Consider the following 25,114-nt stretch of genomic DNA (forward strand, 5'->3'; position numbering starts at 1 on the left):
AGGCAAAGCCCTTCTGGATGTCTCTGAGCTTCCACGTAGCTTTTGTTCCAGGGTTGCTGTCCCTCCCTAAATTTTCCTTCTGGGAAGAAGACCCTCCTGGAAAGGCCCCTCAGAGCCCCAGAGGAGGTAGTGAATTCTTTCAGCTCTTGTATATCTGAAAAATTCTATTTCATCTTTGTGTTTGAAATATATTTTATCTGACGATAGGCTGACAGTATTTTGGGTTTTTTTTCCCTTTCACCATCTTCTGACTTGTGTTTCCAATAAGAAGTCTACTGATATTACTGTCTTTGTTTCTCTGTTGAGTAAATGGCTGTTTGGAAATGGCTGGCTAGGGGTAACGTGAACTATTTCTGATCCTGTGTGAGCTCTGCAATTGTTCTGACTGATCCATTTTAGTGTTTGTTTTTTCCCCAGACCTTAGATAGTTTTCATACCTGCCTCCATGGATCAGTACTCAAGTAAAGACCTGAGGGAGACCTTCCTCAGGGCTCCAGAATGTTCTTTCTGTGTAACTCTCCCTTTTCCAGTATTCTGCCCCAAAGTTCCAGTCACACGGGCCTCCCCAAGCCTGAACGCTGTTTTCTTAGCTCAGGAAAAATCCCAGGCTCTGGGTACCCATTCTGTGTTTTGTAGACAGAAAATCCTCTTTAAGCAGTAAGCTAAGAAAGCTGCAGGGCTCACCTTGTTTGTTTCTCTATGCTAGCTGTTATACAGGACTTAATGCCATTGTCCCATATGTTTTGTTCAAGTTCTTAGTTGTTTAAGGCAGGAGGATAAATCCACCACGGCTGGAAGCAGAAGCCCTTGATCTGTTTCTCTGGAGTGTGCTAAGAGGTGTAGATTTATTCTGTGAGAATAAGAGACGCAAATAATCTGTGGCAGCGCCTCAGAAAGACATGTGCCTCTGTGGAATTGATAGAGATGTGACATTTATGTACCACAGCCATTGCCATTTTGCATAGCAGTTGCTAATAAGGGATAACACATGGAACATATCATGAAATGTCACTGAATATAACATGTATTGAAATATATTAATAAACCACTTATTATGTATAGTCACTTCTGTTTCCATATCTTATGGCCGCCCTGGTTCAAAAACTCCTAGAAACTGTCTTTAAAAGAAACAAGTCACAACCTAAGTGAAAACCACGCAAAGTATATGAACAAACAGTTGACAGAAAGGAAATACAAATGGCTCATAAATACATGACAATATTTCTCAACTACATCCATAATAAGAGAATGCAATTGAAAACTATGAAATACCATTTTCACCCATTAGACTGGCAAAAATCCAAAAGCTTGATCATATACTCTGCTGGCAATTCTGGGGAAACAGGCAGTCTCACACACTGCTGGTGGTTGTATAAATTGGTACAACTCTTATAGAGGGCCTATGTCCTCTGCTGCAGCCATCCCTCCTTCAGAGTCTGTCCTACAGAAATCTCTGCACAGATGGGGAATAACGAAGGCTGTTCTCTGAGATGGTGTCTCAGATAAAAAGAGATTGGGAAAACTCAAGTGTCCCTCAGCAGGGGATTAGTTAAATAAATTCTGGTATATTCACACAAGCAAATATTAGGCAAACATCAAAACAGACAATGCTGTTTTCTGTGTACTGTAAAGATCTCAAATATATTAAGTGGGGAAAAGAAAAAAAAAAACAAAGTGTAAAACAGTATCTATAGAACTGAGTAAAAAACAACAGAAGTAATAATATTCATTTTGTTTATGTTGTAAAAAAAAACAAACTGGAAAAATACACCAAATCTAATAATAAAGGTTAGCTGTCAGTGGTGGGAACAAGGCTTTCCTCTGAACACTTTTTAATACTTTTTATTTTTAACCATGAGAATGCATTTTCTATTAAAATTTAAATTAAAACCTGCTTCTGGGCTATCTCCTCCCTTCTACCCCCACCACCACTGCCAGAGGTCCTTATTAAATCTTGCTTAAAGTAGGAAAAGAGCCTCCTGGCTGTTTGCTCTGCCCCTGTCCAGTTCTGGCCCCTTGAAGTGGACCTGGGGCTCCTGCAGTTCCCTCTAAGAGTGCATGAAATGCTGCTGGGAGCCCACCTAGCTCCAAAATCGGTTCTGCTCACTTCCTGTTTGCAGCCTTGCTACTCCTAGCTTTTAGCTTTTCCTTCTTTCCAGTCTATACTCCCCTCCCAGCTTCCCCTCTGGGCCTCCATCCTTGACAACCAGCCCTCTGGCCTGATGACTCAGTTTGGGAGCTGCTGGCCTGACCCTCAACACATCTCCAGATACCAGTCCTGGCGTCTGCTGTCTGACTGTTGAGACCCCTTGGCCCCCAAGCTCACGTTAGCTCTGGGCTTCTCTGCCTGCCCAACTGACAGGGGAGGGTCTGGATCATCAGAGCACAGTTGCTCCCCAACACTGTACACATGTCCACATTACTGCTGCATGCCGGCCACAAGGCACAGCTGCCTAGCTGGCTCTCCATTTCTCACTGTGTCTGAGAATGACGTCTACACCTGAACCATAGGAACCAGACTCACCTCCTCTCCAGCCACTGCCTGACACCTACACCATACCCCAGTCATGCCAGACTAAATTCTTCAAAACTGGCAAGTGCTTTCCTACCTCCACTCTCTGCTCTTCTTGCTCCTGGAATGCCCTTCTTTGGCTAGGAAGTTTCATCTGTTTCCAGTACCTCTGCACATGAATGTGTGTATATGACTTGTATTTCCCTGTGTGCTCACTGTGCAAGGCAACACAGGAGAAGTATACTCATACTGTTTTCTAGCAGTGTTTCTGTTTCTCTTGCTTTGTTTTGAGCTCCCTGAGTGTAGGAACTGTGCATCGATAAGACCCTAAATCTAGACAACCACGAGGGGCAGAAATTTAATTCAAACTCCTGGAGAGACCTACTAGGAAGGAAGGATTTGGGGTAAAGAGCCGATGACCATGGTTGGCTCAGGCTGGGTCTGGTGGAAGCCCGGGATTGTTCCACTAGGCTGGGATGTCAGAGAAGCGACCACGGGAACCAAAACGATGCAGGTGGGGGCAGAGGAGGGGAGAGAAAGTTCTCAGAAGGAGGGAAGAGGCGTAGGGTGCGGCTTCCGGGCAGACGAAAGGGCAGGTGTCCATTACTCCTACTCTGGCACTGGGCTCCCACCAGGTGTGTCTCCTCCCTGTCTGAGTCTCATCCATGACTCATTCCAACTCTTGCCTTGTCATTCAGCTTCCCAAATTTCAAGCTCTCTTCTCACCTGTGCGGGGTGTTGGCTATTTTGCCTGTCTAGAATCCCTTGCAGCTCCACTGGTTTTAATGAATGGGCCCCTCTGCTTTCCTTTCGGGAACTAGGCCCTTTGACCTGAGCTGCCAATCACAGGCCCCGCCCCCCCAGGGATGGCACTGTGGCCCAAGCTAAGCCAATCAGTTCTCTCCTGAGAATTGGCATCCTGGGGGAGGCACTCAGAGATGCTGCATTGACCCCTGTCTAGAGACCTCTAGAGTTCTCACTGGGCTCTCCAGGATGAGAATTGCCCGGTTCTTATCCTTCCGGCGGGCAGCCGTTCCTGTCATTTGGGAGCCTGCTCCGGGAGATGGTTCCGGATTTCTCCAACAGATGTGATCACATCCTGCCTCCGAGCATTTTGTTCAGCTCTGCCTTTTAGTATTTGTCACTGACTTGCATATAATTATGTGCCAACTCAGCTCCATTCATTCAACCTGTATTCACACACTGATTATATATGCCCGATACATTCCTCTGTTTGTTCAAGTTAGAATTGTATTTTGTAGCTTGGAATCCCCCAAAACCTGAACAAATACACTACCTGAGGCCCAGCAGAGGCGGGAGAAGGGCTGCTGCCACTATGCGCCCACCCTCTGCTCTAGCCGTCGTCATGCATGACCCTGTCCCAGTGCTGGATCACCAGGAGGCCATCCTTGAGCTGTGCTGCTCACTGCCGTCCCTGCGTGTTTGTCCTGCCTCTCAGCTCCACTGTGAGCAGCAGAGTACAGACACCGTAACTTTTACTCTCAGCCCCTAGGGGAGAGCTGAGCTCAGGCTGTGCAATCCATCCATAGCTTCCTTCAGCTTATTTCCATGCTGGCCACCACTGACCTTTCCACCCAGAGAATCCCCTACTGCCATCAGGGCAGAACAGACGGACAAATACCCGACTGGGACCATTCTTTCCCAGAAGCCTTCACGGAATTTCCCTTGGCTACCAAGGTCCAACCCCCCACAGTGGGCCAGTGGGGCCCCTCTGCAGCTGTACTAGCCCCCCGGGTAGAGTAGTTCCTTCTATGGGTTGACAGAATCTGTTCCAGGCCTCTCTCCTTGCTTCTGATGGTTTGCAGGCAATCTTTGGTATTCCTTGGCTTGTGGACATATCATCCCAATCTCTACCTTCATCCTTTTTTTTTTTTGGCCATACTATGAGGCATGTGGGATCTTAGTTCCCTGACTGGGAATCAAACCCATGCCTCCTGCAACAGAAGTGTGGAGTCCTCACCACTGAACCAATAGGGAAGTCCCTCTGCCTTCATCTTCAGCTGGTGTTCTTCCTGTGGGCTGATCTGTCTCTGTCCAAATCTCCTTTTTTTGGAAGGACACCTGTCATGTTGGAATAACCTCATCTTGTCTTGGTCATCTGCAAAGACTCTATTCCCAAATAAGGTCACATTCACAGTTACTGGTGGTTAGGGCCTCATATCTTTTGAGGACACAATTCAACCCATAATACCAGCATATTCCATGCATGCTCTTCTCCCACCATTCCCCAGCATGCTTCTGTGTCCCCCCTGACCCCCCAGCTGTGAGCACACTCTGCACTTGGGTCTTGACTTGCCTGTTCCCTCAGCTGACTCCCTCCCTCCCTTCTCAATGAGACCCAGCCAGGCCTGAGGTTTAGACCAAACCCCACTACCCCTGCCCTCAGAAAAAGCTTTCCTGATTTCCTCCCCATATGTGACCACCTCCTGCTCCAAACTCCTTGTGTTTTTGTTCAGATCCCGCTTCTAGTATTTGTCATAATCTGTCTCCTGCATTGTTATTTGCCTATTTACTCATTTACTCTACATTTGTTCAATATTAGTCAACATTTTCTGAGCATGTTATGAGTACCAGGCACTCTGCTAGGCTCTGGAAACTCAAAGGTCAAACAGAAAACTGACTCTTTAGAAGTTCCTACATGGGGCAATTAGCATGAACAGCAGTCACACCAGAACGAGGTATGGACCAACACTGCCAGGTAAGCAAAGGGCAGAGGGAACTCTGAGTTACAAGGCCATTAATTAATTGCATCTTAAGGTACAGTGAGCCTTTCACTTCCTAGGTGATCTTAGAGGCTGTTTGGCAAGGCCATAGGTGTGGAGTCAGGCAGCACAGGTTTTGAACCCAGCCCTGCCACTTCGAGTTACCTGTAACTAACCATGCCAGCTTCAATAATGTCATCCATAAAATGGGGTGCTAGCACTACAGACCACATGAGGCTGCTCTGAGCACTGAGGAGTGATAGATATAAAACGCTTAGCATAGCACCTGGTACTTAGTAGGTCCTCAGTAAGCATCATTTGGTTCTCCTGGCGGCTCAGATGGTAAAGGATCTGCCTGCAATGCAGGAGACCCGGGTTCAACCCCTGGGTCAGGAAGATCCCCTGAAGACGAGAATGGCAATCCACTCCAGTATTCTTGCCTGGAGAATTCCATGGACAGAGGAGCCTGGTGGGCTACAGTCCATGGGGTCACAAAGAGTCAGACACGACTGAGTGACTAACACACACAAACATCACTTATTCATGATGCTTGATCTCGAAGGCTTAATGTCTTTGGAGGTAGGGGTGGGAAGGGGGGAAGAACGTCGAACATTACATGCGAAGGCATCAGGGCAGGCAGCACCGCGGCGTCCTCAGTGAGGGTGAAGGGTGGTGTCGGGAGCACATGGAGAAGAAGACAGAAAGAGGGTAGGGCAAGGTAGAGAACCCAGTCTCCCTCGGGGCAAAGGTGGAGTCTTTCCACTCTGTACCCTGTACCTTGGGCAAGCTCACAATCCCTCAATTTCAATGTTTGTTAAAATGAACAGTGGTTGGATCCAACCCTCTCCAGGGCTATACTCACTTTTCAACTGAGAAACCATGAGCCAGCAAAAAAAAAAGAAAAAAAACTTCCACAAGTTTAGCCCAGAGAGATGCGTTTAGAACAGAGAGCTGCATACAGAGGCAGCCTCCTAGGGCTACTCTCCAGCAGTGGGCGAGCCTGGGCACCCGGGTTGCTGGGGGCCTAGACTCTCTACCTGCCTTCATGTCCCCGTTCATGCCCTCATGGGATCCGAGCAGCTTGGACGAGGAATGGGAAGCTGTATGAGAAACCAACTGTGCCACTGGACCCTCTTCTGGAATTCAGGCTCCTGCTCTGGTGGGGTTAGCTGAGGACACGTGGGAATCTGTCTCCTGGTTTTCCAGTTCTTGCTCTCTACTTATCCTCCTTCTCAGGCTTCTTAACAATGCCATATAGCCAAGACAGTTGAGTCAAAAGTCCCCGGGGCCAATGGCAAACAGCAATTATCCTCCGAGTCATGTGCTGCTGACACCTGCACACTCAGAGGTCTCATCCTGCAACACTCAAGCTGCTTTCTAACCACGCCCTCTTCCAACAGGACGGATTCACCTCGGCCAAGGTCACAGGATTTGCCAGAGGTCAGAGAGCACGTTCTCCAGCAGGCAGGAAGGCTCTGAGACCAAGCCACTCACACCCTGCCCTGGGTGGCGCGGTGACCTTTCAGGAGTTTGCTTCAAAACAAAGATACATACGAACAGGTCTTCAATCCTGATTTAAAAAAAGAAAGAAAGAAAGAAATCCCACTAAAACTTGAACTTGCCGTGCAGTGCTTCCTGGTTTTTGATTCAGCAGGGCCCAGAACACTTTCGTGCCACGTAGTAACAATCCAAGTAACCAACAATTCCACAAGCACAGGGGTGCCAGCATTTTCCCAAGTGCCATCCTCTAGTGAGGAGAAGGGGATGACAGAGGATGAGATGGTTGGATGGCATCATCGACTCAACGGACATTAGTGTGAGCCAATGCTGGGAGATAGTGAAGGGCAGGGAAGCCTGACGTGCTGCGGTCCATGGGGTCACAAAGAGTCGGACGCAACTGAGCGACTGAACAACTCTCTAGGTTACTCAAGGGCAGCCCTGCCCCTGACCATGCTAAGCTGGGCTGCCTGCTCTGTCGCCAACTGTGCCTTCTTCTACTAAAAGTGAACATGAAAGTGACTCGGTTGTGTCCGACTCTTTGCGACCCCAAGGACTATACAGTCCATGGAATTCTCCAGGCAAGAATACTAGAGTGGGTAGCTGTTCCCTTCTCTAGGGAATCTTCCTAACCCAGGGATCGAACCCAGGTCTCCCACATTGCAGGTAGATTCTTTACCATCTGAGCCGCCAAATGTTAAAACCCCAGCTCAGGAACAAGCTAGGAAAAGAAGTTTTGCTCTTAGAGACCAAGGACCTGGATTCTAGTCTCCCCTGGGCCAAGTAATTAGCTCTGTGATCTTGGCCAAATTATTTAGCTGCTCAGAACTTTAGTTCCTTTCACTGTCGAGTGGACTTAAATCATTCCTGCTGGGTTCAGCTCGTGGTGCAGGTGTGAGGACCAAACAGGAATAACATGTGGGAGAAGCTCCGTGAATGGGAAGAGCTTACACATGGCAGCTTTTGTCATTAGTAGCATGAACTCCCACTGACCTCCCTGGCTAAGGAATAGGGTGCCCCTGAGATGGGAGAGTGAGCTGGGGGACTCTAGCCTTCTAAAACAGAATCCCCGGCGATCCCAGTCCGGGCGTCCCAGTGGATGGGCTTTTGTGTGCTGGATGGGGAGGCTGGAGTACTGAGGTCAGATCTGAATTCCCACCACACCTCTGCCCCTTAGTAGTGACAACTGCGAAGCCCTTACTCTCGTATAAACTCCGCTTGTCACCTGTAGTAGGGGGCAGGTGTATATGGTAGGTTGGGCTTGTAGAGGTTCTCAATGCAGGCTACACACTGGAGCCACCTGTGGGACTTTTAATAAATTCTGCTGCTGCCCGGGACCCAACCCACACCAATGAATGCAGACCTCGGGCGGGGTGGGGCCCCAACTGCTGTTGTTTTTGCAGCTCCCCAGGTGATTCCTGAGGGCAACCAGTAGGGAGGGTCTGTGGGCTGCAGGGTAGAATGTATCCACTGCTAATGCTGGGTCTGATGCCCCAGGCTGGCCCCTCCTCAGCCATGCCTCCCTCCCTTCCACCCAGTCCCTCCAAAGCTCTGCTCAGCCGGATAGTTGAGCAGGGCAAGAGGGAACCTGCAGCGGAGGCCACAGTTTTGCACCACCCCCACCCCAGGCCAGCCAGCTGATGGCGGATGCACAGATCCTGTAGAAATAGGCTCCTGACCCGGTCTGCTCTGCTCTTCTTTCTTCCCTCCCCATCTCAACAACAGTGCAATCGCTCTCCCCTCTCTACCTGCCCCCACATCCTCTCTTCTCTCATTTATTGCACATTTCTTGAGGACTTGCTGCATGTCAGACACCGTGGGAAGCGTCAAGAGTTTCAGACCCAGATAAGGTACTGGGATCCCCGCCATGAGGCAGAGCCAGTGAGGGAGATGCGTGGAGACTGGGGGAGCGCAGGGATCCAGGAGTCAAGCAGAGCTGGTTCCAGTCTGGATCCACAGAATGGCCCTGTTCATGTCACTTAGCCTCTCCGTGGGCCTTAGCTATTTAATCTACAAAATGGGGCTACTCTTCCGCTCCCTTCCAGGTTTGTTGTGAAAGTCAAAATAAATGATGTACATAAAGAGCCTGCACCCTGTAGGTGCTCAGTTATGACAAGACAAGAGGCTGGTGTGGGGTGCCCCGGGAGCCCGCAAAGCCCAGTGGGCTTCTTCCATGTCCTCATTTCATCTCATCTCACTGCCACTCCCTCTCCTTTGCCTTTTCTCCCCTTGAATCCTCTCTTTCCTTTCCTTGAACTACATAGGACATGACCACCGCCTCTCTCCTGTGAACACTTGCTAGTGCAATTGGCAAACCTTCATTGACTAGCTATTATATCTCTGCTTTCTATTTTTAAAGCACACCACTAGAATTTATTACCCTCAACTGTTTCGTGAGTGTGCATGCCTGCTTGTGCGTGTGTATCCTTGCCCAATGTGGCTGCCTGATCAGAGAGACAGCGCGGTTTTCTTTCCTGGGGCCAGAGCAGCTGCTGGGCAGCCTGAATTGGAGCCGCTGAGTCGCTTGGCTGCTGGCGGGGGTGGGGGTGGTGGTGTCAGCCTGAGAAGGGAGGACGGAGGGGCTGGTCAGGGTGAAGGCCAGAGGCGTGGGGATTTGGAGCTCTGACTCAGCTCCCCTCGAGGCCTCCGCCTCTGTTCCTGGAGTAAGGCCATCACACAGGCCTGGTGCTGGCTCCCATCTGAGGGCCCACCAGCCTATTTTCCCTGATCACAAGGGAGCTCGCCCTTGGGGCTGAAGGCTGGGGCCTGCTTCCCAGTGACTGTCTGGATTACAGACTGTTGCTTGGGGTGCTCCCAAGTGGGCCTCACTCTATGTCACCCCCACAGCCACTGTCCCCTCCCAACTGCCTGACTTTGCTCCCTCCCGGCCCCACTGATACCACCCACACGGGCCAGCAAAGGCCTGCTTGCTCAGCACACACCCCTGCCCCCTGCTCCTGCCCCACCCACCAGAGGCCCAGATTTCTGTGGAGGAGAAAAAGTAGCAGTGCTCAATCACCAGGAAAGGGAGCCTCACCTGCAGACTCCCAGGCCCCAGGATAAGTCTACTCTGGGAGGAAGCTGATACTTACATAGAGGTTCAAACCCAAGGGCTGGGCTGAGAATCATGACACGTAAAAAGTCCCCCACCGCCTGCAGCTCATTCCTGAACTGCGGACTGGACACACAGATCTTTGCTCCTTTACTCATTAAACTGCTTGTTGTTGTCTGGTTGCTAAGTTGTGTCTGACTCTTTTTCGACCCCATGGACTGTACCCCACTAGGCTCCTCTGTCCATGGGATTCTCCAGGCAAGAATACTGGAGTGGATTGCCATTTCCTTCTCCAGGGAGTCTTCCAAACCCAAGGTTGGAAACCATGTCTTCTGCTTGGCAGGTGGATTCTTTACCACTGAGCCACCAGGGAAGCCGCTTTAAACTGCTAATCCTTCCATAAAATATAACTCCAGCTTGTTGACTCCCTTGTTCAAGCTGGAGGACTGCAAAAACAAATACAGTAACCCCGGGAAATGACAATGTGCCAGGCCTCGGGACTTAGGTTTATCTGTGGGAGACTCCCAGGCAAATCTATCCCTAAATGATAAACCAGACATGCTTTCAGAAACTTCTCAGCCTCGGACAGGCACAAAGAGATAGGCGTCCAGCTCATAGTTCTATCTCTTTTAAGAGTCGTCAAGTGGGCTCTGAGCTCTTCAACCACAGAAAGCTACCTTTTTAGTAAGAAGATGGAGGAATTTTTTTTTATCACTGTTAGTAGTTGAAATAGGAGTGCTTTCTTTTTAAGACACATTTTGAAAATAATCATTTTGAGTAAAACCAAGGAGGTAAGAAGGATTTTCAGATTTTCAGGAGACAGGTTTTTTTAGGACTGTTCTGCACTGAGATGTCACACTCATAGAATGGCATAATAAATATGCGGATGGCCTTTTTGTGTCGGTGGGCCACCTAAGTGCCCATGTGGAGGAGATCAGTTCCTTGTCCATCTCTCCAAGCTCCCAGAAGTCCCGCCCCCATCCTAGTTACTGTGTCTTCCATACCTGGCTCCTTGTGCCCTGCCTGAAGCTTCTTAGTGACCTTGGTTCTGCCATCTTTTCCTTCCTCACCTTCATGCCCACTGTAATTCCCTATCTCCCGAATGCTTTTCTGGTTAGCCTGGATGTCCTCCATGGAGGCAGCACGCTTCAGGAGGTCTGGAGCTAGTCATCTTGCTCACTGCTGTGCCTCTAGTGCCGAGCTCAGAGCCTGGTAAACAGCTAGCTGCTGAATGAGTGAGTTGAATGGCTTTAGCTCTGCATTCCAGTTCTGCTTTTCTGTGGATGTTCTGCTTTCACAGCCACCTTGATTCCAGGTGCTTTTGATTTGTTCCCTGATCAGAGAAAGGGTAGAACTTGGGAGAAGCCCATCTCAAAGGGCTAGTATGAGGATTACAGGTGACCATTTCTGGTGTATTAGTCCTTAAAGGATGTTAGAAGATCATACATACCTACTGTATTTTCAAGTCAACCCACTGGGAGCTGTTGCCACTGCTCATTTCAATGGTAGGATCCAGGCTGGGTTGCTGTAAGAAAACAACCTCCAGATACAACAGCCTAGACAAAATAGAAATGTATTTGCCTGCAGGTCAGCAATCTAGAACCCTTAGGCAGACTCTACCATTCTCCTTGCACAGATTCCACTTCTGGCTCCAAAGCAGCTGATGGTAAGGAGGAAAGTGAGACAAGGAAGTGCTCACCCAATCAAGAGGACGAAATAATTTTTGCTTATATCCCATTGGCCAAAACTCAGTCACATGACTATACATAGCTGCAAGGGAAGCTGGGAAATGTAGTCTTTAGTGAACATTCATGTTCCCACCTAAAATTCTATTATTTTAAAAGAAGGGAAGAATAGGTATCAGTGACTAGGAGACTCTACCATAGCAAGGTTATAAACCTGGTGAGGTCAGAAATTCCATGTGTCTTCTGCAGCTGTTCATGATATCCTGGGAAGTGTGATGCTGAACCCCGCCTGGCCTCACACACACTTGTTTCCACCATTCAGTCAACAAGCCTAATTTATGCTCCAGTGAAACCTGAAATTGCAAGAAGGGGAAGAGAAAAGTCAGTTTTCAAATAATAATTGCATGAACAGCAGTGGACTGTGGAAAAGTCAACAACCATTATTGGGAAGCCCAGGGCTTCTCAAAGTGTGGTCCATGGAAGCATACTATTCTGCAACATGTTTGTCACAAGTTTACACATGAGAGAAGCACAGAGATTGAGACTTTGGAAACTTTTGTAGCTTGACAGAATAACTTCATATTGGTTGAATATAATATTAAAAAATTGGAGCTTGTATATCTTTCAAAATTTAACTTTCCTATTAACTTATTTTTACTGTATTTCACACAAATACTGGTCCACTGCAGATGGTTTGAAAAGCACTGGTTTAAGCCCCAGGAACTCTGTTAAACTTTCACACGTTACTTCATTTAGCTCTGAGGGAGGTGTTGCTAACTCCATTTTGCAGATGAGAAAATGGAGGCCTAGAGATGGTTAGAGATGGCAGAACTCGTCTGTGAAGTCCTGTTGGCTGAAGACCAGGAGGCCCCTCAGAGCTCTTGAGGACTGAAGGACTGGCTTTCAGGCCCCTGGGAACCCAGACTGTCCAGGTAGTGGCAGCCAGACCCAACACGCTCTGGAGCATACCCTGGGAACAGAGGGGCAGTGCTAGGCATGAAAACAGGCTCACATGTGACATTATCCTAAAGGGCTGCCCATCTGCACGTACAGGGCCCCTCAGAGAACAGACTGTGGCTGAGGCCACTGCCAGCAGGAGCTGGCGTGAGGGGAGGGAAGGGGACAATGAACTACAGTCCCCACCTTGCCTCTGGCCTTGGATTCCCGAACAGCAAGCACAGTTCAAGACCACCGAGGGGGCTAATGAGAAACAGGTGCTTCAATGAGAAGCAGTGACCTCATTGCTCTTTTTCTGGCGCATGCAACAATTTTGCTTTGGGGGATCTCACCCCACCTCCTCCCTCCCTGGGTTTGGTTTCCCAGCTGCATGATTTGTTCAGGGAGGAGCAGACGACCCAGTTCAAGCCAGGGAGACACAGGGAGGGTGGAGCTGAGGAGCTCCTTCTGTGTTTCACGCTGGGAGGGTGTCAGGCTGGAGCCTTCATGGCCAGCTTACCAACCCAGGAGAGGAGTTGTTTGAGAACATGAGGAACCCTGAGGAAGGCAGCTAAGAGCTGGAAAAGGGGACCCTAGGCCTTGACGATATTATTTGAGACCCTAGATCCAGGGTGAGAAGAAGTGAGTGGAAGAGTGAAATGAGATAGCCAACAGTTTTCCTTGTGCTTTGATGGAGTTGGGTTTTCTGTAATTTATAACCAAAAACCTTCAGGCTGACATCAGCCTCCCATATGTCCTTCCTCTCATTCCTGGCCTCACCAAGGCTATACATCAGGCCTTGATAAGAAAAGGGACGTGCAGGAGTCGATAGGCTGGTGGGATTTGGGGAGCTGAGTTCTCTCCCCATCCTCACTCCCAGGATCCCTCCAAATGCATTCCAGAAAGCTTTCGTGCTGGAAGCCTGCAGTCCAGCTATTCACCCATGGAAGGCTACCAATCAGACTTATGCAGAGCCCCTTTCAAACCCACCCCACCTAATCTTCACCATGTGCCCCAAAAGACAGGTATTATAACCCCTGTACTACGGATGAGAAGACTGAGGCCAAGGGAATCCAAGACTGTGGCCCAGGCTCATGGAGTAGGACTCCTCATGTTTCTCCTCCCACATCCCTGCAGTCTCTGTGACTTCCTCATGCTAAGCGTGGGTTCCCCCGCCCCTTCCTCTGTCAATTCATTCCTCGTAGAAGCTAATCTCTGCAAGGCAGTGTCCTGCTGAAATCCACTGCCCTCAAGCTAGAGCCCAGCCTCTCTGTCCCAGCCACACAGAGCCACTCTTAGTCTCCTAGGTGTGGAGCGAACATGCAGTCTCTTCCATCTGCTCTGCTCCCCTTTCTCTGGAGCCCCCCAGCCTGGATGCTCAGGCGCACCTATATGTTCCTTTCCCCGGGTGAGGCCCCTTCCACAGCTGGGCTCTTGAACTCCAGGCTCTTGTGTATACCTGCCCCTGGGTCATCTCCATTCGGAGGCCCTAGAAGATACCTTAACCCCAAGTCCCAAATGGGTTCATGGCTTCCCTCCTGCTCAAACCTGCTCGCCTCCTGAATCCCTGACACTGACCCCACCTCTCTGCATCCATCCACCCAGCAGCCCCAGGCAGAAACCTGGGAGTCACTTTCTCTCCTCCCTCTCTCTTAATCCTGTATCTTCTCAACTACCTGGTCCCACCCACAATTCCTAGTCTGTACATATTGCCATCCCCTTGGCTCTAGTCATCAGCAGCACCTGAATTCCTGCAATAGCCCCTCTCCCTAGCTGGGTCCCAGTCTTGTCCTTCCTGTCCATTCTACAGATGTCTATTGTTCTGAAAGATGGCTTCAATTAATTTCTTCCTTTGTATCATAAAACCCTTCAGTGGTTCTTCACTGTCCTGGCTCCTTCATTTCTCCTTGCTGGTCTTCAAAGTGATGCTACATTCCCTCTAACATAATCTTCTTGTGTTGTTCTGTGCTTCACCCCAAGGTACTTCCCATGTTTGCCTGGCCAAGCTCTAGGGCTTGGCTCGCTTGCTGCCTCCTTCAGGAAGCCTTCCCTGAGCACGCCAAGATGGGCAGGTCCCCTTACACACACCCCACTGTGTTCCCTGCCCTGCAACTGTGGGGAGTGGATCACTGGGTGTTTCCTTGTTTACCTCTTCTTAGTTTAAAATAGGGAGTTCCTTAAGGGCTGGATTATTCACTGGTGGTGTGTTCAGCTTCTAGGTCAGGGTCCAATTCAGAGAAGATGCTCCCTGCACATGTTTTATTGAATGAATGAACGATCCTGATGCTGGGGTTCCCAAACTGCAGGGCCACCTGAGGGTGCTGTGTGTTGGGGGAGATTTGGGGGTCTCCACCCTGATTCCTTCATTGCTCTTATTTGTGGCTCAGCTGACTCAGCTTAGGACGGATTGGGCTATGGGACAGCAGGGCCCCACTTAGGGAGAGTCCTTGGCCCGGGAGGGCTGGGGGACTTGGCCTGGGGGCAGACACAGGCAGTGGTGGGGGAGAGCAGGTGGAGGGGTCAGCAGGTTCAGAGCAGGCTTGGGTAGACTGGGTAGAGGGAAACTAGAAATAAAGGGGGAAGCCCAGCTCAGACACCCCCAGAGACTTCACTGCTCGAACACAAGTGCAAGGCAGAGCCTCGGGTGCTGAGAAGAAGTCCTGGGGAGTGGGCACCAGGCTGGAGCAGGCCCCTCTGTGCTCCTTGACCGGGTCCCCCGGCTGGCTGGAGCAGGCCCTGCCCTGGAGGTAAGAGCTCAGTGTCAGGAATGAGGGTTGCACGCCTGGGAGCCAGGCTGCCTGATCCTGTGGGTCAGCTTCCTCCCTGCCCCCCAGGCTTCGCCCGCTTCTCAGGACCGTGGCTGCCACACCATGACCTGATCAGCTTTGCTCAGAGGTCTGAGACAGAAATCAGGGCGACTGCTTAGTGGATGCTGTGTGCCAAGCACTCTCCTTGGCGTCTGAGTGTTTGTAACAGAGTCCACGTGATCTAAGCCATCGAGCCAACACAGACGCTGCCAGGATTGTGACTGTCCTGTGTAGGTGCTCGTCCAAGGCCACCTGTCTGGGGCAGGCTGGGTCTGTCTGACCCCACAAGGCATGCTCTTCTTCCAGCCCAGGGTCGCTCCTCTAGCTCCGTCCTTCCCCAGAGACCAGGGCCTCTACAAAATCTGGAGCCAGCCTATTCCCTCCTCTGGGAATTCCACAGCCCACCCGCCCGCCCGCCCTCACCCCACCCTGTAGCTCTTTGCCAAGACAGAGCTTCAGTCCAGCCTATCCCATGCAGGGCAAGGATGGACAGACACACCATCCTGTAGCTTGACGTGGCTACCACGTGCCGTCGCTACCATCCCAGGACACAGAGCAGTCTCCCCAGAGATTCCAGCTTTGCCTTCTTTGTGAAGGCCACACATGCTCCCAGAAAGCAGGAATTTCTGAACTGAGGTCTGCACCTCCTTTTTTTTCCTATGAAAGACAGACCCCTTATGTACGCTTAGTTCCAATCCTTGTTATTAAGAGGAGGTTTGAATCCTTATGAGTTTAAGGGCTGTGCGACCCCAGGCAGGTGACTCGACCTCTCTGATCTTCAGTCTGCAGAGTTGTGAAAAATGGTAACATACAGCTCAAGGGGCCGCTATGAGGGTTAAAAGCGGCTGTGCATGGGAAGCCCCGAACAGTCCTGGCGGTCAGTAGGTGCTCCATCCGTGGCAGCCCTCACAGTTCTGACTGTTGGCTACAGTGCCTCTGCCTACCTCTTGAGAGTTGCATGCTCCTGGCGCGGGCACTAGTTTCTCTTCTTGGCTTGCGTCTCCTTTCTCTTTTTAAGGGCATTCGTGCGCAGCCGGCTGCAGCTCCCGCTCAGCTCAGACCCTCTCCGAGTCCTGAGATCCTGCCAGCGATCATGGCCCCAACCAACCTGGCTTCTCTGCTGACATTCCTGTGAACCGTAGTCAGGGATCTGCCCCACGGTCCGTCGGGGTGTGTCCGCGCCGGGAGGGAGGGCTGGGGGGAGGGGAAGAGCAGCTGCTCCTTTGTTCGCCAGCCACCGGGGCGGGTGAGCCGGGGCGCAGCCTGTCCAGGCCGAGAGCAGGAAACAGGTGGACTCTGCGGAGGCCCAGACGGGGCAGTGGGACGTGCGGAGGCCCACGTCTGGGCCGCGGGGAGGTGCGCGGCAAAATGAAAAGGGCTCCCTTCTGAGTTCCCAGGCTGTGGCGTCTCAGGCCCTCAGCTGAGTTTCAGGTTGCTGTGGGGCAAGGCAATGAGCTGACTCATGTAAGTGCGTATTAAAAACTGTTTAGTCACTGTCTGCCTCTCTGTTAGGGTACAGGATAAGTTGCTGTAACAAAAAGACCCCCCACCCCCCACCCCCGAAGACAACTGAATACAGGAGGCAGGATTGTAATACTTCCTCCTGGGACAGTCTGGGGGCTCCCTGCCGACAGGCTGGCTTTGCCTTATGTAGTTTATTCGGGAATGCAGTTTTCTTCCATGTTGGGGTTCCACCATCTCCAAAGACTGATGTTCTAAACCTGGGATCTGCAAACAGCTGGTCAGAACTCAGGGGCTCTCTGAGCCTGCGTGGGCAAAAATTACATCCTGATTTATACCAAAATCCACTGAATACTTGAAAGGTAGCACTTCTTCCCATTCTGACAGGAAGCCTCACAGGAGTATTGGCAGGTATAGTATCTGCAACAACTAAATGTGACAGGAAAATATCTGTGATTTCTGTTGTGAAATACTGTTTATGCTCATGACTATTACTTTGAATAGCTATCAGATCCATTGTTAGGTTGTTCGTTAATGTGTTAATAAGAAGTACGTACCTACTCTTAGAGTGTAACTTTTTATACGATTTTTTTATATTTCATTGCAGTTGTTTTTCTTGGCAATCTTCTGATTTTATTGCATGAATTTAAGAACACTGTTCAGCAAAGGGTCCGCAGGCTTCACTAGACAGCCAGAGGGGGCCCAAGACAGGCAGAGCCAAGAAGCCGTGGCTCACGTGTTGCTCCCTGTGCTGGTTGAAGCTGAATCGACATTCTGGCAGGGGGAAAGGGTACAGGTGCAGGCAAACAAATTCCTTCCGGGTCAGTGGTGTGGAACTTGCATACTTCACTTCTGTCACCTGCCACTGGCAGAACTCAGTCACGTAGCTGCCTCCGGCTGCCAGGGCGGCTGAGACACAGGGTGTTCCCCGGGCAAGGACGGACCCAGCCAGACTCTGCAGTTATGGAAGGAAAGGGTCGATTTGGGGGGCCAAATAGCAGTCTGCTGCCATCTCCAACGACTCTTTTTCCCTCCTGGAAGAACCCAGCACCTTTCCACTGTCTCATGCTTCCCAGCGCCACCTCTTACCAGCCCTCATCTGCTTCTTCCTGCATCCTCGACTCCCCTATCTTCTCTCATTTTGTATAAGGGTCTAGGACCTCATCCTCCTCTCCCAACATTACGGGTGCTCCTATCTGAGACTAACACTCCCGTGTGCCCCAGATCCCAACCCCTCTCATGGACTCAAGCCCACTGCTCCCCCGATTCTATCGTTTCTCTCCTGTACCACTGATTTCCCCCCTTCTACTGAATCATCCCCACCAACAAGGAAACACTTTCCCGTCATCAGAACCCTTGTCTTGACCCCAATTCCCTCACCAGCCTTTGTCTCTTTCTTGTCCCCACCCTCCTCGCCCCCAAACTCCTTAGGACAGTAGTCCATGCTTGCTGTCCACAGTTCCTCTCCTCTCTTCTGCTGCCCTCTTAGATCAGCCCATCAGTTTTCCAACCCCATCACTCCATGGAAGCTTCTACTGGCAAAGGTCTTCATGTCAGTAACCCAGTCATCACTGCTTTCATCTACCTAACCCACCGGCAGCTTCAGAACCAAGGATCACTCCCTCCTCCTGGAGACGCCACCTTCTCCTGGGTGCTCTTAGCCTCCCTAGTTGTTCCTACTCAGCTCCATCCCCCCCACCTAAACACAGGCAAGGCCCCTGAGGTCAGACCTTAGCCATCCTCTCTGTCTGCAGTCCCTTAGTGGACCCATTTAGTCTTACGCCCTTGACACCCAACCACTGTGAACAACTCTCTATTTTTCATCTTCAGCCTGGACCTCTCCCCTGACTCCAGTCTCCTGCATCTAACCGCCTACTTGACTTCAAGAAACATCTCAAGCTTAACGTGCCCAACCCCCCAATCCTAACTCAGCCCCCAAAGCTTCTCCTCCCCTTGGCTGTCCCATCTTTCTAGGTAGCTAGACCAGAGACCTTGGAGTCATTTCTACTCTAGTCTTTCCCTTACATCCTCTGTCTCATTGACTTTGTCTTCAAACTCACAAGGACATTTTTGTTTTATAAGTATTACAAAATCAGATAGTCATATATATATGAGGGCCTCCTAAATTGTATAAGTGTGAGACCCCACAAGAGCTGAATCTGCCCCTGCAGGAGATAAAATGTGGAGTGCTCCACAAAGATTCTGGCATAAAGCCATCATTTAATAATGAGCAATGTGAAAAAAGAGCCTCACGGGGGAAGTGTCATTTGAGCTGGGTCTTTATGGAGAGGTAGAGGTTCACTAGGTTCCAAACAGATTCTAAGAACATAAGCATCTCCCAGATTTTGCAGGTCTGTCTCCAAAGGCCTCATTAGAGATTTCAGGGGGTGCTCCTGATGGAATAATAAGAGCAGCCATTTTGCATGCACCCTTGATGTCCTGCTGTGGTATAACAGATCTATTTGGTCTTTGTCCCTGGTTCCCGGCACAGAATTCCTAAACCCTCTTGGTTTCCCGAGTGAGAGGGGTGATAGGAGTCTCTCACACAGAGCTCCTAAGTCCCCTGGAGTTGCCAGGGTGATGAGAGTCTTTTGGGGAATCCCCTGGAGGTCCAGTGGTTAGGACGCCACACTTTCACTGCCCATGGTGGGCTCCTGGATGGGGGCTGGTTACGAGAGAGATCAACCATGAATAAAAGCTTGGAACCTTCAGTCCACTGCCCATCCTCTGGGTATGGGGCAGAGGCTAGAGATTAATGTAATGAAGGGACTGGAGATTAATTGATCCTGTCTAGCTTCCCAGGTGGTGCTAGTGGTAAAAGAACCCGCCTGCCAATGCAGGAGACATAAGAGATTCGGATTCAATCCCTGGGATGGGAAGATCCTCTAGAGGAGGGCATGGTAACCCACTCCAGTATTCTTGCCTGGAGAATCCCATGGACAGAGGAGCCTGGAGGGCTACAGTCCATGGGGTTGCAAAGAGTCAGACACGACTGATGACTTAGCACAGCACCCAGCACGTGATGAAGGCTCCATAAAACTCCCTGAGCGCTTCTGGGTTGGTGAACACACCCTTTCCCCCTTCCCTTGCCCTGTGCTATCCTCGAACCTTTTCATCTGTTCATCTGTATCCTTTGTCACATTAAAAACACCCAGGAAATGTCGATAAGAGTTTCCCTGAGTTCTATGAGCCAGGATAGCACATTATCAAACCCAAGGAAGGGCTGGAGGAGCCCCCACCAACTATAGGCAGTTAGTCAGAAGTACAGGTGACAGCTTGGGACTTGGGACTGGCATCTCAAGTGGGGGGTGGTCTTACGGGACTGAGGTCACCACCTGTGGGGTCTGTACCAACGCAGTTAGTGTCAGAACAGAACTGTAGGACACCTGGTCTGTGTCTGGACATTAGAGAATTACCAGGCAGCTGCAAAATGCCTACGTGTTTGGTGTCAGTAGTATTCTGTGACAGAAGAAACATATTCTGTGCAGAAGAAACATTTTTCCCTTTAAGGTATTCTAAACGCTTTCCCTGTATTAATTTATTAGTCTTCACCATAAGACACGCGGCAGATCCTCAGAGGTAGGGAGAGATCGGAGTATCTGCCCAGCTTCTCACAGCTGTAAGGGGACGGCTGAGACTCCAGCTCCCCTTCCAAACACAGCCCCCAGCCCTGGATCTGCCTGTGTGTGTGGCTCTTGGAAGTTTCACCCACACAGACCGTGGTTTTCCTCTGGGCACCCAGCATGAACTGTTCCCTGGGGCTCCCACTTCCCCGGGGCCCTAATTCATTCTCATCACGCCCGAGGAGGGAGGTTCGGGCTCCCCCACCCGCGTCCCCAGCAGCCCGCCCTCCTGGCTGCTGGCAGACGTTGGTCACCGCCCCCAGTCACAGCGCAGCGCCTGCCACAGCCCGGCTCGCAGAGGGCGGGGGCGAGGCAATTACTCGGAAAACCGCAGGCAAAACTCCCACGGAGCCACAGGGAGGTGTTTTTTTTTTTTTTTTAAAGAAAGCTCTGATGTGACAGTGTGGTGGCAGGAATCTTATCCAGTCTCATCTTCCAGCTCCCATCACAGCCCACCCCTGAGAACGTGCTGCCCGGCAGCTGAGAGCACGGTTTGCACCATGTGAAAACGAGAGTGAAACCCCCGGGGGCGGTCCGCTGAAGTATGTGCAAAATGAAAGAAGCCCTCCCCGAGGCCTGCAGAGTTTCTCCCGTCTCCTCTTCTATCTGCAAAACACCAGATTTCACTGCTGCCAGAGAAAAATACCGGGGTCAGCGTCGGTCCCTGGGCCCTTCTAAATGGAGCATCCTTCGAGTTAGTCACAGTCGCCTTGCACACACTCCTGTATTTCACAGGTACTGCCTAGAGTGTGGCATTTGGGGACACACATGGTTTCCTTTGTGTCTTAGACCCTCACCCCATAGGGACTCAGCTGATCAGAGTAGAGGACAATAAGAAACCAGGTGGGGAGAACCAGAACTCCTTTGCATGTAGATGCATCCTGCAACTTACAAGTGCCATTGTCCCACCAAACCATTTGTGTAGTCATGGCCCTGTAGGGGGTGAGAAAGATGCATGACTTCCCAAGGTCACTGGACCAATAAGTGGCAGAGCTAAGGCTGAAACTTAGAGAATCTGGCTCTAGATCCAGCTCCCTTCATGGAATAAGGCATGGCGGGGATGTTGGGGGTGGGGTGGGGTGGGGAGGTGGGCAGGAAGTAACAGAGCCCTGATCCCATCAGTCCCCAGGGCAGGCCCAAAGGAGGGAAGCAGAGCCTGTGAGGTGGCATACTTGACAATTAGTAGGTTTGATGTGGTAATTTACTGTGGATTGGGGTTATTGCCTAGTACATTTTTAGCCTGGAGCTGTGAGTTACGTGTGCTCCAACAGGCCTCTCATGGGAAGACTGCAGACCTAGAGGGTGACGTCCACATTCCACCAAGAACCCCATCCAGCAGGAATCCCCAATCCAGGGTTTCCAAGCTGCATCAGGCCAGCACTTGTGTTATGTTTGGCCCCAGAGTATCCTTAAAAATGTCAATTTGGGGCTAACATTTAAAATGAGAAGGGTTCACAAAATAATTAGTGTTTCTGGCATCTCTTTAAAAGGTGAAGATTAGGTGATATTAACCTTACTGCTCCAGGATCCCAGCAGTGCTGCTGCCCCTAAAGAGGTGTGTGGTCTCCAGGGCACCAGGCCTACAGCCATGCACAGAAGCCGCCTGTCTACACCCTCTAGGCACTGGGGATTCTGACTCTTGCTACAGAACTGAAGCTCTTAACTTTTTGAAGGTCATGGATATAATTCAGGGGATCCAAGGACTTAGATGGGTAAAAATGCCACCTTGATTTTCACTAACCCCTACCAAACGCTGAACATTTCCTTCCATTAGGACCATAGGCAGAGACCACGGTAGCAATGGGATCTGTGACTTTGTCACTAGAAGAAATTACAGACAATTTCATATCACATTAGACTTTCATAGATAGCTCCGAACGTCATTTATGCTTATCACTGCTCAAATCAGAGGGTGGCAGAGGATGAGGTGGTTAGATAGCATCACCAACTAATTGGACATGCATTTGAACAAACTCCAGGAGACAATGCAGGGCCAGGATGCCTGGCGTGCTGTAGTCCATGGGGTCACAAAGAGTCAGACAGGACTTAGCAACTTAACAACAGCTCTAAAATCATGACCGATTGCCAGATGTTGTACTTTGGTGCATTTGATAAAGAAGCATATATGTTATGATATTATAGGTTCAGTTTTAAATATATATATATATATGTATATATATATATAATATTCAACATAATTGGTTTCATTAGTATTTTACACACTTACTCTGAGAAAAGATCCATAGGCTTCATCAGCTTGCTCAAGGGGTCCAAAGTACAAAATTGGACTCACATCTTCAAAAGGTAGTTGTCAGGTCCCTTGGGGTTGGGAAGGCAGTTTTCTAGAACCTTTTGGAGAAGTGGGGTCGGAGGGGGACTAAGCTCCTCCGTTCAGTCCCTCCCAGGTGGTTTCACACTGGACTCCCCACCCAGGGCAGGAAGCCCTCTGAGGTCCTTCCAGACTCAGGGAGGCCTTGGCCTGTGCGTAGGAGGCTGTGCAGAGGTCCTGCATTCAGTGGCCCCAGCCCTGGGTCTCCAGGGTCCCCTCCAAAGCAACCCCAGGGTGAACTTGGCGGGAGAAAGCTTAGCTCCCAGGCCCTAGCGGAGACGCCAGGGCGAGGCCGGCCCAGAGCCACAAGCCACGTGGGCGCTGACTCATCCCCCGGACGGTCCCAGCCCAGCGGTGTGCCCTTCCCCCGGCTTCCTCACGCTTCCTCCCAGGCTCTGCCCAGGTGCCTGCAAACCCACGTGCGGGCTCCCCTGGTCCGCAGCGCCGCTCCTAGCAACCGCCCCGCTCTCTCCCTGCCAGATCCGGAAATGTGTGGTCTCGGCTGGTTTCCTCCTGAATCCTTGAAGCGCCCACTCAGCCTCTGCCTGATGCTTCGGCTCCCATGCAGTTTGCTGAAGTCACCCTGCTGAAGGGCGTCAGAGCTGGAGGACAGGTGGCCCCGGGCCTCCCACTCCCGCCCCGCGGTGCCGCCTGATGCTTCGACAGCCGCCTCTTCCAGAACCAGTGGACACGCTCGCTCCGTGGTTTCCATGACACTGTACTTGCCCACGTCTCCTCCGGATTTCTGACAGCTCGTTTCCTTGCTGGCCGGCGTGGTCTCCTCCCGGCTTCTCGTCGTGGGCGTGTCCAGGGCGCTGCCCTCGGCTCTTACCCCAACGGGTGCCCACTGCCTCCTCTGGAGGGCTCTCCTCCTGGTGGCCTGGCGCCACCTCCCACCACTGTGGCCCCTGGGGCCTTGGCTACCCACGGTCCCCAATCCCACACGGCCAGCATTCACAGAACTTCTTGTCCTACCTCCTATGATTCAAGTCCTAAATCACAGAAGGTCAGACTGGAGGGGCGTGGGGGCTGGGGGAGGGCGGAGGGGTTCGAGTTTGGGTTGGCCAGGCAACCGGTACCTGGGGGATGTTGCTGAGAAGACGTAACCACACCCCCTGAGCCTGGGCTACTGCAGGTCTGTGAGAGGCAAGCTTGTGCAAGGCTAAGGATATAGGACTCTGGGAACCCACTGCCCAAGTTCAGATCCTGCCTCTGCTACTTGCTGCTGTGACCTCAGGCAAGTTCATCTATTTGTTCATTAATTTATTTAACAGATGTTAACTGAGCCCCTACTGTGTACCAAATTCTGCTGAAAATACAAACAGAAACACAAAAAGACTCTCCACACTCTTGATGTTTGGGCTTCCCTGGTAGCTCAGCTGGTAAAGAATCCACCTGCAATGCAGGAGACCCCAGTTCAATTCCAGGGTCGGGAAGAGCCCCTGGAGAAGGGATAGGCTACCCAGTCCAGTATTCTTGGGCTTCCCTGGTGACTCAGATGGTAAAGAATCCGCCTGCTATGCGGGAGACCTGGGTTCTGTCTCTGGGTTGGGAAGATCCCCCGGAGGAGGGCATGGTAACCCCCTCCAGTATTCTTGCCTGGAGAATTCCCGTGGACAGAGGAGCCTGGCGGGCTGCAGCCCATGGGGTCACAAAGAGTCGGACATGACTGAGCAACTCAGCACAACACAGCACTCTTAAAGTTTAGTTAGACTCAAATACTATCCAAACAAATGCTAAATTATGACTGTGACAAGCAAAGTGAGGGGGAGAGATCCAGCCAGCTCTGCGAACCACACCGAGGATGGCCTTATCAGAAGGGCCAGGGCGGCTTCCTTGAGGACATGACCTTCAAGCTCAGATCTGAGGGATGAGTGGAGTTACAAGATGTGGCTGGCTGAATAATGGCCCCCAAAGATGTCCACATTCTAATCCCTAGAATCTGTGAATATGTTCCCTTACATGGCAAGAGAGATGTGATTCATTTAAGGGCTTTTTTTTTTTTTTTTCTTTTTTGGCCACACTGTGCAGCTTGCAGGATCTTAGTTCCCTGACCAGGGATCGAACCTGGGCCGTGGCAGTGAAAGCCCCAAGTCCTAACCACTGGACCACCAGGGAATTCCCTCCAGTTAAGGATCTTAAGATGGGAGATTCTCCTGGATTATCGGTGTGGGCCCAATGTAAACACAGGTGTCCTTATAAGGAGGAGGCAGAGGGTCAGAGAAGATATGACAATAAAAGGAGAGGTCAGAGTGATGGCGTTGCTGGAATGGGGCTGTGAGCCATGGAAACCTCTGGAAACTGGAAAAGGAAAGGAAGTGAATTCTACCCTAGAGCCTCTAGAAGGAAGGAAGCTTTGCCTACCCATCTTGGACTTCTTGGACCCCAGAACTGTAAGCTGATAAATTTGTGTTACTTTAAGCCTCTAGTGTGTGGAAGTCTGTTATAGCAGCAATAGGGAACTAACACCATAGGAGAAGAATAGAAAA

General features: G+C 50.8%; 2 long non-coding RNA genes and 1 other non-coding gene across 3 annotated transcripts; 1 reads left to right on the top strand and 2 right to left on the bottom strand.

Annotated features, from left to right (window-relative positions):
• Positions 1–23,116, bottom strand: LOC122451239. Its single transcript, XR_006272344.1, has 3 exons — positions 22,524–23,116; positions 16,157–17,628; positions 1–11,822 (listed from the first exon to the last, which is right to left on the bottom strand). It is a non-coding gene; the product is annotated as an uncharacterized LOC122451239 (long non-coding RNA).
• LOC122451240 lies at positions 16,540–23,209 on the top strand. Its single transcript, XR_006272345.1, has 3 exons — positions 16,540–16,676; positions 20,736–21,031; positions 23,106–23,209. It is a non-coding gene; the product is annotated as an uncharacterized LOC122451240 (long non-coding RNA).
• Positions 23,210–24,671: 1,462 nt separating this feature from the next.
• On the bottom strand, positions 24,672–24,743 carry TRNAE-UUC. Its single transcript has one exon. It is a non-coding gene; the product is annotated as a tRNA-Glu (tRNA).
• Between the last annotated feature and the right edge of the window lie 371 nt (positions 24,744–25,114).

Source organism: Cervus canadensis, chromosome 12, assembly GCF_019320065.1.
Source record: "Cervus canadensis isolate Bull #8, Minnesota chromosome 12, ASM1932006v1, whole genome shotgun sequence".
Classification (NCBI taxonomy): domain Eukaryota; kingdom Metazoa; phylum Chordata; class Mammalia; order Artiodactyla; family Cervidae; genus Cervus; species Cervus canadensis.